This window comes from Bos taurus, chromosome 13 (assembly GCF_002263795.3).
Source record: "Bos taurus isolate L1 Dominette 01449 registration number 42190680 breed Hereford chromosome 13, ARS-UCD2.0, whole genome shotgun sequence".
In the NCBI taxonomy this organism is placed as follows: Eukaryota; Metazoa; Chordata; class Mammalia; order Artiodactyla; family Bovidae; genus Bos; species Bos taurus.
Window position 1 is genome coordinate 77,501,506 of NC_037340.1, and position 17,641 is coordinate 77,519,146.

The following is a 17,641-nucleotide window of genomic DNA, read 5'->3' on the forward strand; positions in this document are numbered from 1 at the left end:
CCTGCACTTTCAGCGAACTCTTCCAGATGATTCCATTGCCAGGCCTTGGAGAAACAGTGGCTGGCATTTTTGCAGAGCCATCTCAGGCAGTGGGATGGGTGGTGTGTATATGGAGGGGAAGGGAAGGGGGCAGTCAGTGGAACCAGAAGACCCTGACTTTAAATCTCAGCTCTGCTACTTATCCAGCTGGGTGATCTCGGGCAAGTGCCATCACCTCTTCGAGCCTCAGTTTCTTCATCTATAAAATGGACATGCTGCTACTGCTGCTAAGTCGCTTTAGTCGTGTCCGACTCTGTGGGACCCCAGAGACGGCAGCCCACCAGGCTCCCCCGTCCCTGGGATTCTCCAGGCAAGAACACTGGAGTGGGTTGCCATTTCCTTCTCCAATGCATGAAAGTGAAAAGTGAAAGTGAAGTTTCGAAGTCGTGTCCGACCCTCAGCGACCCCATGGACTACAGCCCACCAGGCTCCTCCGTTCATAGGATTTTCTAGGCAAGAGTACTGGAGTGGGGTGCCATTGCCTTCTCCACATAAAATGGACATAGTCACACCTAATTCCACGTGCTGAGATGAGATTTGTCCACATAATGTTCCTAGCCCAGGGCGCAGCCCACAATTGGTACTTAATAAACCCAGTCTGGCCCCTGCGCCATAGCAGCGTCCCAAGGGCCTCAGTGAGTTAACACCATCTGAGGTTTGTTGTGTACCAGGCAACGCTCTCTAGACGAGGCTCCGGCAAACTTTCTCTGTAAAGGGCCAGACATCGTGGGTCACACAGCCTGTCGCAACCGCTGCACTCTGCACTTGGTACAAGTGAAAGTGTTAGTCACTCAGTCGTGTCTGACTCTTTGTGACCCCGTGGGCTGTAGCCCACCAGGCTCCTCTGTCCATGGGATTTCCCAGGCAAGAATGCTGGAGTAGGTTGCCATTTCCTTCTCCAGAGGATCTTTCCAACCCAGGGACCAAACCCAGGTAGGTCTCCTGCATTGCAGGCAGATTCTTTACCATCTGAGCCACCAGGGAAGCAGCATCTTTTGCATGAAGGCAGCCAGAAACGAACAGAAACAAATGAGCTGTGTTCCAATAAAACTTTATGGGACAGTAAAATTTGAATTTCACATAATTTTCATATTCTCTGAATTGAGATTTCTTCTTTGATATTTTTCAGTGAGTGAAACATGTAAGAACCACTTGTAGCTTGCAGGCCATACGAAAACAGTTGGTGGGCTAGACTTGGCCAGTAGGCCCTGGCTTGCTGACCCTGCTCTGGACATTTTGTGTGTATCCATTCCTGGGATCGTTATGAAATAGGATGTTATTAACAGCTGAATTTTCAGATCGGAAATACAAGCTCAGAGAGGCTAAGATCCTTGTGCCAGGTCCACCTGACCTCAGTCGTGAGAGGTGGTGGTGAGATTTGGATTCAGGCAGAGCTGGGTTCAGAGCCCTCTCTCGACCACTGCACCCGCCCGCTTTGTGGGGGCCCCATACACCTCAGATGTATATATCGCATTTCAAGAACCAGTGACCTCTCCTTACTGAGAAAGAGAAGAAACATATTTGATATTGCATAAGCCACATCTATTTGGGTCTCTACCACAGCAGCCAAATCTGTATTGTCCCTAAGTAATTCTTAGAATAGTTGGGGGGCTGCTGAGTAAGGTGGTTGATAACGGCCTTTCGAAGAGGAAATGTTTGAGCTAAGATCTGACTGTGAGAAGGAGCCTGGGGCAGATGGCCCCAAGCAGAGACCAGTAAGTTCAAAGGCCCTGGGGTCAGAAAACCTTTCAGAGTTGAGATGATGCTTGCATGCTCCGTCCTGTTTGACTCTTTGCCGCCCCATGGCCTGTAGCCCGCCAGGCTCCTCTGTCTATGGGATTTTCCAGGCAAGAATTCTGGAGTGGGTTGCCATTTCCTACTCCAGGGGATCTTTGCAACCCAGATATTGAACCCGTGTCCCCAGCATTGGCAGGCAGATTCTTTACCTCTGTGCCACCTTGGAATTACTGTAGCTTCGGATTCACATCCCACCAGCAGGCAGTGCTATGAGGGTCCACAGGGGTCTCACTCCTGTGTTAAGTGGTTTGATTTCTCATCTGAGAAATAAGAATAGTACTCTCTTCATAGGGCTTTTGTGAGGATTGATTAATGCACATAAGGTTCTTAGGATGGTGCCTGATCCATAATGGTGCTGAATAAATGGTGGATCTGTTTCCAGTCTTCTTTGAAAGGAGTTGGCCTCTGAACTGCTTGATCCTTGGGGAACATCCTTGATCAATGATCCTTAATCATTGGGGAGCATCACCAATGACTTAATGTGCAAGAGCACTTTCTCATGTGGAAATTGTCTATCTCTCACACCTTTCTTGTCTTTTTCTACTTCATCCACCTCACCCATCCTTCCTTCCTTCCATCTACCCATCTATGTACTTATCCACCATCCATCCATCCATCCATCCATCATTTAGCCACTTGTTCATCTATAATTCATCTACCCACCCATCCACAAATCCACCCACCCATCTACTAGGTATCCATCCATCTATCTTCCTACGTATCCATCTATCTATCCAGCCAGCCAGCCAGCATGTATGGAGGGCTTGTGCCAGATTCTGGGGATGCAAAAACTAAATACACTCAATCTATGCCCTTGAGGAGCCCAAAGTCCCTTAGGCACAGAAGTACCTAAGCTGCTCTGTAAAACATGACAGAGTATAGTTTGAATTTCTGCCACCTCTGCCGCTTCCCTCACATGACCTCAAGATCGTGACTTTACCTCCTTCAACCCTAACTTGCTCATCAGTAAAACAGAAGCAGTCATCTCTGTCTCCAAAGATTAGATGAGACCAGAAAGATAAATTACTTTTTACAGAGCCTGGCACTTAATAGGCATTTAAAATATGGTACCTATTATTCTAAGTGGAAAGCCAGGAAGGTTTCTTGGCGGCTTCTGGGCTTAACATAAAAGGGTGGAGAGAATATGTGAGAGTTGAGAGGGGAAGTGGGGCAGAGGGACTTCCCTGGAGGCCCAGGAGTTAAGACTCCACCTTCCAATGCACTGGTTCCATCCCTGGCGGGGGAACCAAGGTCCCACATGCTGTGGGGTGTGGCCAAAAATTAAAAAAAAAAAAAAAAAGAATAAAAGGAGGGGAAAGGGGATTTTACGCAGAGGGTACAACAAGAGCACAGACAGGGGGATCCAGGGCTCACAGACGGGCCAGCGGAACAGCGATGTTCTGGTTTCCCTCCCTCAATGTTCTTGGGGCCGCAGGGTCCTGAGAACTGAGAACACCACAGAGGGGAGGGTGGGTGCGGGACAGGCTCTGGGGGGCAAGGCCCTGCAGTACAGGTGACCCACATAGCCACCGGCAGACAGAACTGGGTCACGGGAATTAATCTTTGCCGCAAGGCGGGCTCCCCTCCACACGCCATCTGGGCGGGCGGGGCCGGGCTGGGTGGGAAGAGGTTGGCTTTGACACTTGGATGTCCCACTGGTGTCTCCAACTTCACGAGACCAAGCCAAGCCCCCACTTGCTCTGTACTGGCTCTTCCCTGTTGCGACAGAGGGCACGCCCGTCTTCCCAGAGCCTCAGGCCACCAACCTGGGAGCCCGCCCTGATTGCTCTCTCCACCTTCAAAACGGACCCAGAGTCTGACTGCTTGTCCCCACGTCCCCCACCACCACCCTGCTCCAGGTTCCTGAGTCCTGCAAGGACAATGGCAGTGGTCCCCTACCTGGTGTCCCCCCTCACCCCTGCAACCCATTCTCCACTCAGAAGCATCTTTTAAAAACACGATGATTCTGTGACTGCCCTGCTCAAAAGCCCCTAGGGTGACCCGGCGCACTGGGGACAAAAGCCAATCAAAGGCCTCAAGGCGCTGCCTGATCTGGAGTTGACTGCCTCTCCTGTCTCACCCACCTCCTCCTCACCCTGGCCTCTTGGCCCTCCAGCCTCAGGGCTTGGTACTTGTAGTCCACTCTCCTGAGGTCTCCCTAGGTCTCTTTCGTCCTCCCTCTTCAGGTTTCAGCTCAGATGTTACCTCCACAGAGAAGCTTCCTGACCATCTTGATAAAGCAGCCCGCCCCCTACCCTCACTTGTTATCCCTAGACCCTCTTCCAGGGCTTTGAAAGCACTCGGTCATTTCTTTCTTGGCTTGTTGTCTCATGCACTAGAATGAGGGGCAGGGACTGGGTCTGCCTTGGTCCCCTATGTGTCCCCAGCTCCCTGTACACAGGAGGTGCTCAATAAATGTTTGTTGGATGAATAAGTACACGAGGCCTTTCCCACTGGGGAAGTTAAGGAGATTTCTCAGAATCAGAATCGCAGGCTCATAGGAGCGTTTCTGAGACATCTGAGTGGTGAGTTTCCTAAAGGGCCTCTGAGCCACCATGCCCATTATATGGGTGTGGAATCTGAGGGCCAGAGAGGGGAAGGAACTGGCCCTCAGGCGCACAACCCTGCTGGGGGGGGAATTAAGCCTGGGACCCAGGTTTCCCACCTCTCAGCTGAGGGCCTGTTGTCCATTGTGACCTCATAGTGGTCCCCTCCCCTCACCCCTCCCCTCCCCTCCCACCCCCCACCCTGCAGACCCTGCCAGACTGGCCGCCCCTCCTCACAGCCCTGCACAAGCCACCGCATCTTCCTTTGCTCCACTTGGGAATTTCCCCTAGACTTGCTGGCTTTGGGAAAGTCTAGAAAGAAGCAGAAAAACTACAGCCTTCTCCCCTCTGACCTGGGGGTGGGGTACTAGAGAGGCAAGATCACTGGGTTGGAGGTTTGCACTGCCTCTGGTCACAGCCAAGGGTAACCCTAGCCCCAGAAGCCCCTGCCCAGACAGACCGAGTGCTGCCAGGCCGGAGTTCTCATTAGCAGTCAGAGGATTACCCCTCCACCTCCTGCAGACCTGGGGCTTCCCAGGTGGCGCTGGTGGTAAAGAACCCACCTGCCAATGCAGGAGACTTTAGAGACACAGGTTTGATCTCTGGAGGAGGGTATGGCAATCCACTCCAGTATTCTTGCCTGGAGAATCCCACGGACATAGGAGCCAGGTAGACTACAGTCCATGGGGTCGCAAAGAGTCAGGTATGACTGAAATGACTTAGCACGCATGCATGCCTGCAGGCCTAGATGGGGGAGGGTAGGCAGTACTCAGGCCTGGTCAGGCCAGGGTTTGCAGCTCTGCTTGGTGACTGGCATGGGACAGCCTCTTCTTTCTCTGAGACTCAGTTTTCCTGTGTGTAAGATGGGGTGAAACTGCTGATACTGTAGAGAAGTCAACAGGAAGTCTTTTCTTGCTACCCACAAGAAAACATCAGCCCCCACAGTTTGAGTGTTACTGTATGAACTTTGTTGAGTATTTTAATGGTACTTTCAAGACTTTAAGAAGGGCCGCCTGAGGAAGAGAGACATTTACACAACAAACCAGAGAGCATTCCCATTCTGAAATAAAGGCTCCTCACACAACATGGATTCCCAGTGAGACATATTCTGGCATTTTTTTTTGTTTGTTTGTTGTTGATGTTCTTGGGTTTTCAATGGTGGTTGTGACCCACTAAATTGACTTTATGACCCTCAGGTTGAAAAGTGCTGTGTTAACTCACTTAAACCTCTCAAAACCCTATGAAAGAAGAATTATTAATACCTCATTTTATAGCCCAGGAAGGAGCTCGCCCCGAGGAAGTGATGGGGCTTTGAGGCCAAGCCAGACCTCAATCCCTAGCCGCCACGCCCAGCTGCCCCTTTAAGAGCAGGGCCCCTTCCCCAGACGGCGATGGAAACCTTCCCACAATGCCCGGCGGCTTCCCGTCCTGGCCCCAGGCAGCTCCTCTTTTGGTTTCCCTAAGCAAGATGTCAGGCTAGTAAAACAGATCCCAGAGTTTAATTAAAATAACGAGCTCTGCCAAAGGAAGGGCGCCAGGGCCAGCCAGCGTGGGGAAGATGAATTAGAGTTCTGTTCAGGGAAGCGGCGGGAGGGAGGGAGAGATGGAGCCGGCGGGAGAGGGGAAGGTGAGTGAGTACGAGAGAGACACGATGGTAGGAGAGAAGAGACAAGGAGGAAACAGGGAAGGAAGGAGTGGGAGAGACAGCGAATAAAAAGACGGGGGAGGGGGACAGAGGAGCGGGACAGACGGACAGACAGACCCGAGTGGGCAGTCATGGTTTGAGTCGGCGCTGCCCACTCTCTTGCCTCCTCTAACCCCTCCTCCCGGAGAAACCCAAGATCAGAATTGTCTGCGGGAGCTGAACGCCTCACCCCTCTGCTTTCGAGCTTCCTATGGCTCCCCGGTACCTTGGGAATGAACCCAGACCCCGGAGCTGTGGCTCTCAAGGCCCTGCAGGGTCTGGCTCCTGCCCCCCTCCCCCTCTAGTCCGCATGTCCCTCCTCACTGCCTCTCTGCCCCACAGCCCGTGGCCGCCCTCCCCTTTCCCCACTGGGCTGCCCCCAGGGTCCACACACGGCCTCTGCTCTCTCCCCATCCCTCCTGCCCCAGATAACTCTGGACTTCTCCTCCAAGGTCTCTTTAAATATCACTTGGGTTCACAGGGCTGAATCGGACTGGCAACACTCCCTTCCTGAGCTCAAGGTTCAGAACAGGAGCCCGATGACACACGAGCAATGAATGAAAGGAGATGAGATTTAAGGCCCTGGGTGGAAAAGCAATGCCCGACCTGAGCACTCTCCAAGCCAGACCCTGCTCAGAATACTTTATGTGCATTTACTGCATCTCCATCCAGCCCTGAAAGGTGGGGGCCAGTACTGCCTTCACCCCTATGAGCAGTGAAACCAGGCTGCTCACAGCTTGTCTGGGCAGAGTGGGGCTGTGAAACCACCAGGCTTCCAGGTGGCTCCGAATGGTGAGGAGATGGGGCAAGCTGGGCAGGTGGGTGGAGACCGGGAGAGGGAGGAAATGGATCAGTGGTGGCCTGGGAAGGTGAGCTGCTCAGAAAGAGATGGGTTGGCCATGCAAAGATGGACGAGAGTGTTTTAGGGGGGCCGAAGCAGTGGGATATTCTGAGCTCTGCCCACTTCAGCCACCCATGAGTTCCCATTTGAAAAATCTGTGAGACTTCCCTGGTAGTTAACTTCCCTGGTCTGGTGGTTAAGACTCTGTGCTTCCAATGCAAGGGGCACGGGTTTGATTCCTGGTGCAGAACCAGGATCCCACATGCCATGCAATACAGCCAAAAAATAAAAATAAATAACAATAAAAATAATGAACAAAAGTGCTTGCCCCGTGCCCGTGTGGGCACTGGGAGAGGCCAGAACCCAGCTGATTGAAGACCTGGAGGGTTCCTTCCTCTCTGTGGGTGACCTTGGGGAAAGCTCTAGGGGACCCACGGGCGGTGGCCACCAATCTTCCCAGAGGTCAGGGGAGGGCCATGCCTGTCTCTCGGAATATGATGTCTTCAGTTGTCACTGAATGAATGTCAGTGAATGGCTTCATTCATTCATTCATTAGCTCCCTCCTGCCTCACCTCACCATGGCTCGATTACCCGCTGAAGTCCTCTCTAACCTCTCTCCCTCACAGGTTCCACTCCACCCACAATGGCCTTCTTGCCATTTCCAAATAAATTGAGCTCATTTCTGCCCTAGGGCCTTTGGATTGCGGTCCCCTCTGCCTGGAATGTTCTCTGTCCGTTTTGTGATGCTGTACTTAATCAAGCTTCACCTTCCAGAAAGGGGTTGAAGGTATGTAAAAAAGGAGCCATTCCTCCCAGACCTCATAATCCCTAAGGGTCTTCAACAAGTTTTCATGGTATAAACATAAAGTTACTCACTGCATTGTTGTTTATTAGATTAGAAAGATCTGAAACAACCTCAGTGTCCATCAACAATGCAAGTTAAATCAACAATGAGTCAGCCATACAATGGAATACTATGCAGCTGTAAAGGAGGAGCAGGATGACCCAATATGCATAAATAGAGAATAATCCCTGAGGAATAATGTTAGCAAACAGAGCAAGATGAGAACAATATGTGTAGCCAGCCCCTATTTCAATAAAGCAAAGAAAAAGGATCTATGCACACATGAATTAGGATGAACTTGTATGTGGTTAAATTGTTTCTGGAAGGAATCAGAAGAAATTAGTAATTGTCGCTGCCTCTGGGGAGGAGGGCTGGGGACAGGGGTGGGAGAAGGACTTTTCACTGTATGCCTTTTTTAACACTAACTTTCACATCAAGAAAATATATCACCTATTTAAAATACTGACATCCCAATATTTTTAGAATTTTGACCTTAACTCTAAATGGGTTACATACCCAAACAGGGACACAAGTGATGATGATGAGATAAGACTGCTTTCGCCAGACCTCACCACTCTTGCATCCCATTACTGGCTCAGGCTACAAGAACAGCATGAATTTAAAATATAAATATATAAGCACATAAAACAAATCCTGTGGTTTTCTTGTGAACCTCACACATACACTGTGTTGTAATTTTGTGGAGGTAGGTCAAAAGCATGAATTTGTTCAATTTAATATTTTAAATGTTATGCAAATTTTGGGAGGTCTTCATTTTGGGGGTTTAAGAAAGTAAATTCATATTCCAGGAATCTCAAAAAATAGAAGTCTTCTAGTCTTCAATACTTTGGCTACCTGGGGCAAAAAGCTGACTCACTGGAAAAGATCCTGATGCTGGGAAAGATTGAAGGCAGGAGAAGGGGACGACAGAGGATGAGATGGTTGGATGGCAGACATGAGTTTGAGTAAGCTCTGGGAGTTGGTGATGGACAGGGAAGCCTGGTGTGCTGCAGTCCATGGGGTTGCAAAGAGCCAGACACGACTGAGCAACTGAACTGAATTGAGGTTTCTCTTGGCCTGAAGGACCCAGTTCTCAGGGAGAGACCAGGGAAGCTCAGAGAAGAGGAACAGTGAGCCCATGATCCACATTTAGCCATTCCCGGGGGACAGTGACAAAGTCACCAGGATGCAGCGGCGGGGCCTGGCTCCCCTCTAGGAACCTTGGGTGAGAGGGGGCAGGAGGGAATAACAGGCTGGAAGGCTGGTCTGCCTGTGAACTCAGGGGATCGTTGGGGTTTTTTTTTAGCTGACTTTCCGGAAACTGAGCTAGAAGCTCCACTCAGTTCTGTCCGACCCCACATGCAGCCCAGGCTGTTTAGCCACAGCATGGAAGTAAGAGATGTTTGTTTTCACTTATAAATCTAAGAAAATGAAATAAATGAATCAATATTGGACTAGCGGCTAGCCAGTGGGGAGAGAGGCAAGATAGAGTAGCAGATTAAGAGAGATAAATTACTAGGTATAAAATAAATAAGATACAAAGATTTAATATGCAGCACAGGGTAGCTCAGATGGTAAAGAATCTGCCTGCAATGCAGGAGACCTTGGTTCGATCCCTGGCTCAGGAAGATCCTCTGGAGAAGGGAATGGCAATCCACTCTGGTATTCTTGCCTGGAGAATCCCATGGATAGAGGAGGCTACAGTTTGTGGGGTCGCAAACAGTCGGAGATGACTGAGCGACTAACCCACACACACCACACACCACAGGGAATAGAGACAATCTTTTCTGGTAACTTTAAATGGAGTATCATCTGTGAGAATATAGAACCACGAGGTTGTACACCTGAAACTAATATTGCAAATAAACTATGCTTCAATAAGAAAAGTGAGATGTGTTCATTTAGCATAGCTGTAGCCTGACTTGAACCAAGGTCAAAGTTCCCCAGCAGCCCACAGGACAGCAGAAATGACCAAATATCACTACTGATAACGTGGTTGAGTTTAACCCCTTTGTAAATGTGGCCCTTTAGTGTCCTCAGAACTCGTGCCTAGCCTGCATCTGACTTCTCACAGCCACCCCAGGAGGAAGTAGGGTTGGTTTCAAAATTCCCACTTCACAGATAGGCAAGCTGAGATTCAGCATGGGGAAGGAGACTTGTCTAAGGTCACACAGTGGGGGGTGTCACCCATGGTAAGGCTCTTCAGTCCAGAGCTCTTTCTGAGACACCACCTGGGAGAAGCCAGGACGGCCCTTGCCCAGTGCCTGGGTCCCCAGGGCATGGGTGGACAAGGCCGCCGTCTCCCCAAGTGGGCAGGGCCCAGCTGACCTGGTCTAGACTGTGCTGCTGAGCCTGCTGATGGGAGCAGGTGGAGGCCCCAGTGACAGGGAATCTCAGAAGAGCTAATGCATCGGCCAGACCTGTCACATCTACCTTCAAGAGATTTGGGGGGAATTTCCCTGGAGGTCTAGTGGTTAAGATTCCGGGCTTCCACAGAAGGGGGCGTGGGTTCGATCCCTGGTCGGGGAACTAAGATCCCGTGTCTCACAATGTGGACCAAAAAAAAAAAACAGGTATCTGGAATGTACCCACTTCTCCCCCTCCCCTCACTGATGACCCTGGGCCAGGCCACTATCCTCTTCTGCTTGGTCTGTTGCAGTCGCCTCCTCACTATCTTCCTGCTTCTGTCCTTGTGCCTATGACAAACAGATTCATTTTCCACATTTATCTGAGGGGTCCCAGAACCTAAGCTGGCTCATTTTTGTCTTCTTGGCTCAAAACCCTACCATCTCCCAATGCACTCAGAACAAAGGCTGACGTCCTTACGAGGCCCGCAAGGCCCTGAGTGGTGGGCCCTTCTTCCCTCTCTGGCCTGCCTCTCTCCGCTCCTCCCCTTGCTCACTCTGCTCCGCCACACTGGCCTTCTTGCTGCTCCTGGAACACACCAGACACTTCCAGCCTCAGGGCCTTTGCACTAGCCATTCCCTCTGCCTAGAACACTCCACCCCCCACACAACACTCATCTCTTTTCTTCACTTATTTCGCATCTCTGCTTAAATGTCACATCCCCAGAAGGGCTTACCCTGACCTCCTTCAAATGCCACCAACTTTCCATCAAAATCTGTGCTCTTCCTTATTACATCTGTAGATTTATTGTTTAGTTGCTAAGTCATGGCCAACTCTTTTGTGACCCTATGGACTGTAGCCCACTGGGTTCCTCTGTTCATGGGATTTTCCAGGCAAGAACACTGGAGTGGGTTGCCATTTCCTCCTCCAGAGAATCTTCCTGACCCAGAGATCAAACCTGCGTCTCCTGCATTGACGGGTGGATTCTTTACCACTGAGCCACCAGGGAAGTGCATCTGTGGACAGATATTATATATTCCATGGTGTCCTGTTGTTTTTTGTTCCTCTCTCCTTTCTAGACTGTAAGCTTCATGAGCTCTGGGGCCTTGGCTCTTTTCCTTCATCACTGTAGGCTCGGAGCCTAGCAAGGGGCTGGTGTACAGTAGACATTACAAAGAGATTTGTTGGAGGACAAACAAGTGAATCCAGACTCCTTAGTACTCCAACTGGACTAAGGAGCTCCGAAATGCCCCGTGGATTTTTCCTTCCAAGAAATGCAGATCTGACTTCCCACTGGGGTTGGGCAGTTTTTCTGCTGGCTACCTGCCCACGTCACTGCGGTAACAATACCTGTTTTGTGTGTTTAATTGGAGGCAAAGCATGCTCTGTTTAGCCAAGGTAGTCAAGAAACACAATGAGAACTTTTTTGGGCTCAAGGTAATATTTGTATAGTGACATACTGCTCCAAATGCATGGTTACCAAGGAACTAGGAAATGTTCCCATGTAAACAGCAAATGAAATCTTTTTAGTAAAATATTATTTATTTCTTTAGTTGGCTGTGCTGGGTCTTAGTTGTGACGCTCGGGATCTTCCATCTTCATTGTGGCACGTGCACTCTAGTTCCCCAACCAGGGATTGAACCCGGGGCCCCCTGCTTTGGAAGGTGGAGTCTTAACCACTAGACCCCCAGGGAGGTCCCAGCAAATGAGATCTTACGCAAAATTGGCTTTCCTTGGAATTGGCTCCCCATTCCAAAAAACCACTATGAGGCAGAAAATGATCATTCATCATAAGGATAGTTACGATTAACTGAGCAGCTATTATGGGGCAAAGCACTGTAAGGAGTGTAATAGGTACACGGTCTACTTCATTCTCGCAATATCCAGGAATGGTATTTCTGCCCACCAGAAAAGGAAATGGAGACTCAGAGAAGTGCAGTCACTTGCCTGATGCCCCACAGCCACTAAGAGCAGAAGGCAGCATCCAAAACCTGGTCTTGTCCCCTCCTATCCAAGAAGAGATCCTCTAAGCACACTGGCATTAGCAATTTGCTGCTCAGACAGCCATGCAGGTAAGGACAGGCCTGCTGCGCAGGGTCTGAAGAAAAAGGATTCTAGAAAATCCAGATGACAAGGGTGTCCAGTCATGTGGTACCCTGAGTTCATGGTGGGGGGGTTATGCTTCACTGCTGGTGTGTTCCCGGAAGAAGCTGGAGAGCTCTAGCTATTTTCCCTAAAAGCTCTGATGAAAGGTGTGTCTAGAGAGGTTTCTTTGGATTCCATTAAAGCAGGGGCTTAGGGACCTGGCGAGGCACCTGTGTGTTGCCAGACCAGCTCATTAGTGGGTCTCCCCATTCTTTTTTTTTTTTCTTTTTAAAGATTTTTTTGCTCTGGACCATTTTTAAAGTCTTTACTGAAGTTGTTACAACATCGTTTCTGTTTTATGCTTTGGTTTTTTTGCCAGGAAGCATGTGGGACTTTAGCTCCCTGACCAGGAATGGGACCCATATGCTCTGCGTTGGAAGGCTTAACCACTGGACTGCCAGGAAATTCCCTGGGTTTCCCCACTTGTGAGACAATGTTGTGGGCCAAGACTGAGCAAGAAGGCCTGGATTTCCAAAGGCAGGACACTGACCTGTGGGCGTAGAACTGGAAGGGTGGGGTCCTGCTTTACGTTTGGCCCATGGGACAAAATGAAATTTGGCTGAAACCAACTTTGGCCAGGGGCTTTCCAGGTGGCTCAGTGGTAAATAATTCACCTGCTAATGCAGGAGACGCAGGTTTGATCTCTGAGTTGGAAAAATCCCCTGGAGAAGGAAATGGCAACCCACTCCAGTACTCTTGCCTGGAAAATCCCATGGACAGAGGAGCCTGGCGGGCTACATTCCGAGGGGTCACAAAGAGTCGGACACAACTGAGTGACTGAGCACGTACGCCATGTTGGCCAACATGAAGCAGCCGGGGGGGTCTTGTTCTAGGTTTGATTGTCCCATCACATCTTCCTCCAAAACCTCCTGACCTACTGACGTGCCATGAACTTGCTAGCCACGTGAGTCTTAAAACTTCACTTTCAGGGCCTTCCCTGGTGATCCAATGGCAGGGGCTGCGGGTTTAATTCCTGGTCTGGGAACTAAGATCCCACACGCTGCACAGCACGGCCAAAAGAAAACACTGCCATCACGATCTTTGCCTCTCATTTGTCATGAGGTGCGGTTGATGTTCCTTCCTCCTGAATTTGGGCTCTGCAATCACTTGTTCAATAGAGTATGGCTGAAATGACGTGCTGGCAGTTTCAGGACCCGAGCCGTGAGAAACGGCCATCTATCACTTCCTGTTTCTTGGTGTGATTACGCTTGGAGCCCAGTTACCATGCTGTGAGGAGATGCTCCATGGAGAGGAACTGACAGCCAGGAACGACTCCAAGGCTGGGCTGTGTGAGGGAGCCCCAGCTGAGGTGTTGCAGTGGGCATCACATGCCCTGTGGAAATGAACTAGCCCCACCCATCCCCGTACCCATTTCAGATTCATGAACAAATCAATGATTTTGTTTCAAGCCACTAAGTCTTGGGGGTGGCTTGTTACACAACTATAGATAACCAGAACACCTCCCCAACACACTCCCCAACTTGGAAGGCATTTCCTACATCTTGCAGGAACCCCAAATCCAGATGTAGGATGTGAATAACAACGGAGAAGCCTGGCTATTTGAGGAAAGGAGGAAGTGAAGTCGCTTAGTTGTGTCTGACTCTTTTCGACCCCAAGGACTGTAGCCCGCCAGGCTCCTCGGTCCATGGGATTCTCCAGACAAGAACACTGGAGTGCGTTGCCATGTCCTTCTCCAGGGGATCTCCCTGACCCAGGGATCGAACCCGAGTCTCCCACATTGCAGGCAGACTCTTTACTGTCTGAGCCACCAGGGAATCCCGATTTCTGGTTATTTGAAGGAAGGTCAATAAATCAGGCCAGAAAACTTTACCTGCTGATGTTTCCCCTGTCTCTCTCCAGTTCATCAACTAGAATAGCTAAGAACAGTCGTGGACTCTTCCTTTTTTGAGACAGAATCCTTTATTAACCAAACACACCCCCAGAGCCTCCATAGTCAAGGGTGAAGGTGGCAGAGGTGGAGAAGAGATGTTTTCCTTTAATTCCGTTTTGCACATATTTTTCATGGAATATGGAATTATCTGGGAGTTCTTGTCCTATTTGGAATGTCTAAGGAGATAAGACCATCATATAGGAAAGCACCAGAAATCTCTCCTGCTCTTCTCTTTGGACGATCGTGTGGGACTGCCGTGGAGATGGAGCTGGGAAGAGGTAGGGGAATTTGGCCTGTAAAATCTTCATGAATGCCTGCCTCTTTCTCCAGGGCTTGGACTGGCTCCATGGAAGTGGGTTTGCTTGCTTTTCATGGAAGTAGATGTGCCATGTGGTTTTAAAAGTCTCTAAAACTCCATCTGCCAAACTGCTCCTCTCTTATTTTCAGCTCGCCAGGACTCCCCAAAGGGCCAAGATGACAGGATAAGGCCTAAGGAGTGCCAATAGCAGGATCCCAGCTGTGACAGTCAGTGCCCGTGCCGAAAATGACAGCATCCCAAGAGCTCTCATCAGGAACCTAGGGAAGGTTATTGGATACAAAGTGTGGACTAGACAAAGAACGAAATACTACTCAGCTGTAAAAAAGGAATGAAGTGCTGATGCATGCAACGCCGCAAACCTCCAAAATACTATGCTCAATGGAAGAAGCCAGACACCAAAGGCCACGTACTGTGTGAGTCTGTTTCTATGAAATGTCCAAAGAGGCAGATCCAGAGAGACAGAAAGCAGATGTGTGGTTTCCTGGGCCTGTGGGTGGGAATGGGGAGTGAATGCAAGTAGGCGGGAAGTTTTTTCTTGGGGAAATGTTCTGAAATCGGATCATAGCACAGCTCCGTAAATTTACTAAAAACTATTGCATTGTACTCTTTAAAATGAAGGAATGTTATGGTATATACATTATTTCTCCAAAAAAGCCATTAAAAAAAAAGAACCCAGAGAAGTCAGAGGGAGGAGCCAGGGTGTGGACTAGGGGTTGTTAAAGCTCTGAGGAGCCCAGGAGATAAGTGGGCATGTCCTGGTGAGAAAGGGTAGAAGCCAGGATTTTCTTCGTCACCTAACTAGGAAACCACAAAGCAGAAGGCCTCTGACTTCCTACTAGTTAAAGAGAGATTATATTATGAAGGGAGTTCCCTGGTGGTTGAGAGGTAAAGAATCCGTCTGCCAGTTCAGGAAATGCGGATTTGATCCCTGGGTCAGAAAGATCCGCTGAAGAAGGAAATGGCAACTCCTTGCAGTCCAGGCAAGTATTCTTGCCTGGAAAATCTCATGGACAGAAGAGCCTGCTGGGCTACAGTCCATGGGGTCACAAAAGAGTCAGACGTGACCTAGTGACTAAACAGCAACAAAAGCTGAGAGTCATATGATAGCCGCTGACGTTATTAAGTGCTTATTCTTCGCCAGGTGGCCGTGTGAAGCAGTTTACGTGTGTGAACTCCTTTGCTCTCCCAACAGCCCTACAGACTGAGGCAGGAGACGATTCTCCACGGGTCACTCCATGTCTGCCTGTCTTCCGAGCAAGAGACAATGAGAGCCTTGTTCTGGACTCTCTTCTCAAGGATGTCTAGCCAGCAGCCTTGGAAGATAGAAATAGTACACCGAGAGTTGTTTCCCTATCAGTATAATAAAGATGAGGTCTCCTACCAGGGCAAAGGCTGAGCCGCTTTGCCAGCAGCTTTCTTATAAAATTGCGGGTTTCCTAAGCCCAGGGATCCTCAGCTGTGACAAGTCCAGGTGGAGCAGCAGCCATCTGGGGCACCTTGCAGGGCTCCCACGGAACCTGGGGGCAAAGAGGGCTGATGGGAACGTGAAGTTCATGCCACCTGCTGGGCTGTAATAGTCCTTTGTCTCTGACACAGCCAGCTCATGTCTCCTGCCAGTATCCACTCAACTGTGGCAGGCTCACTTGTTAGCTTGCAAGCCAAGTGAAAGCTCAGACCCTCCACAGTTCTCGACCATCGGCGTTCACATCACCCCCATTTTACAGATAAGGACTTTGAGACCCAGAGAAGGAAAGCTTGTCCAAGGTCACCCGGCTAGCAAATGAACGGAGTTGCCCAGACAGACTGGGAAGGGCAGGATATCTGGGCAGGGGATTGGTGAAGGTACCGCCCGGGAGTGACAGGAGCTGAACGCTCTGAAAATGCTCAGGAGGTCATGCCTCTCAGCCTCCCAACCGCACACACCCCCAGATGCTGCCTGTCCCCACATCCGGCTGCCGGGGCTGAGCCGCCAATTTGGGACGGCCGTGATATATTTAACGGTGAGTCACGCTCTCCCCCAGCAATCAGCAGTGGCAGGATCGGGGAGGATGCAGGGAGCATCTCTGGGAATCCATGCCCGAGGGTCGCCATGGCAACCCCACCAGGCTCACTTGCCAGCAGCTGGGATGCCAGTGCCTGAGTCAAGGCAGAAAATAGTCTCATAGGCCGAGTGCGGCCAAGGACAGGAGCGGGTCTGCCACATGCTATCACCAGTGGGTTCACCAGGGGTGGCTGCAGGAGTCCTGAGACTTGGTGATCAGAAGTCTCATGGGCACGCTGGGGAGCTCAGAGTCCCCTACTGGAGGCCTGGTGTCCCTGGCCTGCTGGGATGAGGGTACTAGTCAGGCACTCTGGTGAGCCCCGTCTCTTTCTGCCTGGTTCCTCTCCATTTGTCTGTCTTTCTCATACATACCCACCCTCATGAAGACCCCTCTCCATCTGAGGCTTCTAATCAAGCACCATTAAAACAGCTCCAGACTGATGGCAACCTGGCACTGTTAATCACAGACCAACATCTTCCAGCATAATTCTGAAGACTTCAGACCCTAAGACAAAGCAGTCACACCCACACTCCCACAGCAAATATGAATATTCCGGTGAGCAGTTTGGAACCCATTCATTCATTCATTCACTCATCAATTCGTTGTCTTCATTGTTGATTCTGAATTAAATTCAGGCTCCCACGGGCCCTGTATAGATGTGGACCTGGTTATCACTCCTCATCCCCCTCCCCTCTCCTGTCTTACTCCACTCCAGCCCACAGCCTTGCTGCTATGCCTCAGACACACCAGGCTCTTTCCTGTCTCAGGGCCTCTGCGTTTGCAGCTCTGACTTCCTGGAAAGTTCTTCGTCCAGATTAACCACAACCTGATTCCCTCACTCCCTTTAGGTCTTTGCACAAATCTCATCTCCTCAGAGAGATACTGTCAAGACCACCCTAGGAGACAGCACCCAACCCAGCCTCAAGGATAAGGCCAAATATGTCTGTATCACTTGTAACAGGGGTCCCCAACCTCTGGAATTGAATGCCTGATGAAGCCCAACATGTCTGTATCACTTGTAACAGGGTCCCCAACCTCTGGAATTGAATGCCTGATGAAGCACCCAACCCAGCCTCAAGGATAAGGCCAAATATGTCTGTATCACTTGTAACAGGGGTCCCCAACCTCTGGAATTGAATGCCTGATG

The 17,641-nt window shown here is 50.2% G+C and overlaps 1 protein-coding gene and 1 long non-coding RNA gene across 11 annotated transcripts in view; one reads left to right on the forward strand and one right to left on the reverse strand.

The window, feature by feature from the left end:
* The window catches only part of KCNB1 (potassium voltage-gated channel subfamily B member 1), a 110,497-nt gene that overhangs the window by 35,785 nt on the left and 57,071 nt on the right, over positions 1–17,641 (reverse strand). The gene's annotated exons all lie outside the window — the stretch shown is intronic.
* Positions 4,582–17,486, forward strand: LOC101906754 (uncharacterized). 10 transcript variants are annotated; one of them, XR_009497041.1, is made up of 7 exons: positions 6,017–6,858; positions 7,599–7,694; positions 8,561–8,716; positions 11,177–11,437; positions 11,985–12,169; positions 12,562–14,411; positions 14,581–17,486. It is a non-coding gene; the product is annotated as an uncharacterized lncRNA (long non-coding RNA). The 10 variants fall into 10 exon arrangements; XR_009497040.1 differs by lacking the exon at positions 8,561–8,716; XR_009497037.1 differs by lacking the exons at positions 8,561–8,716; positions 11,177–11,437.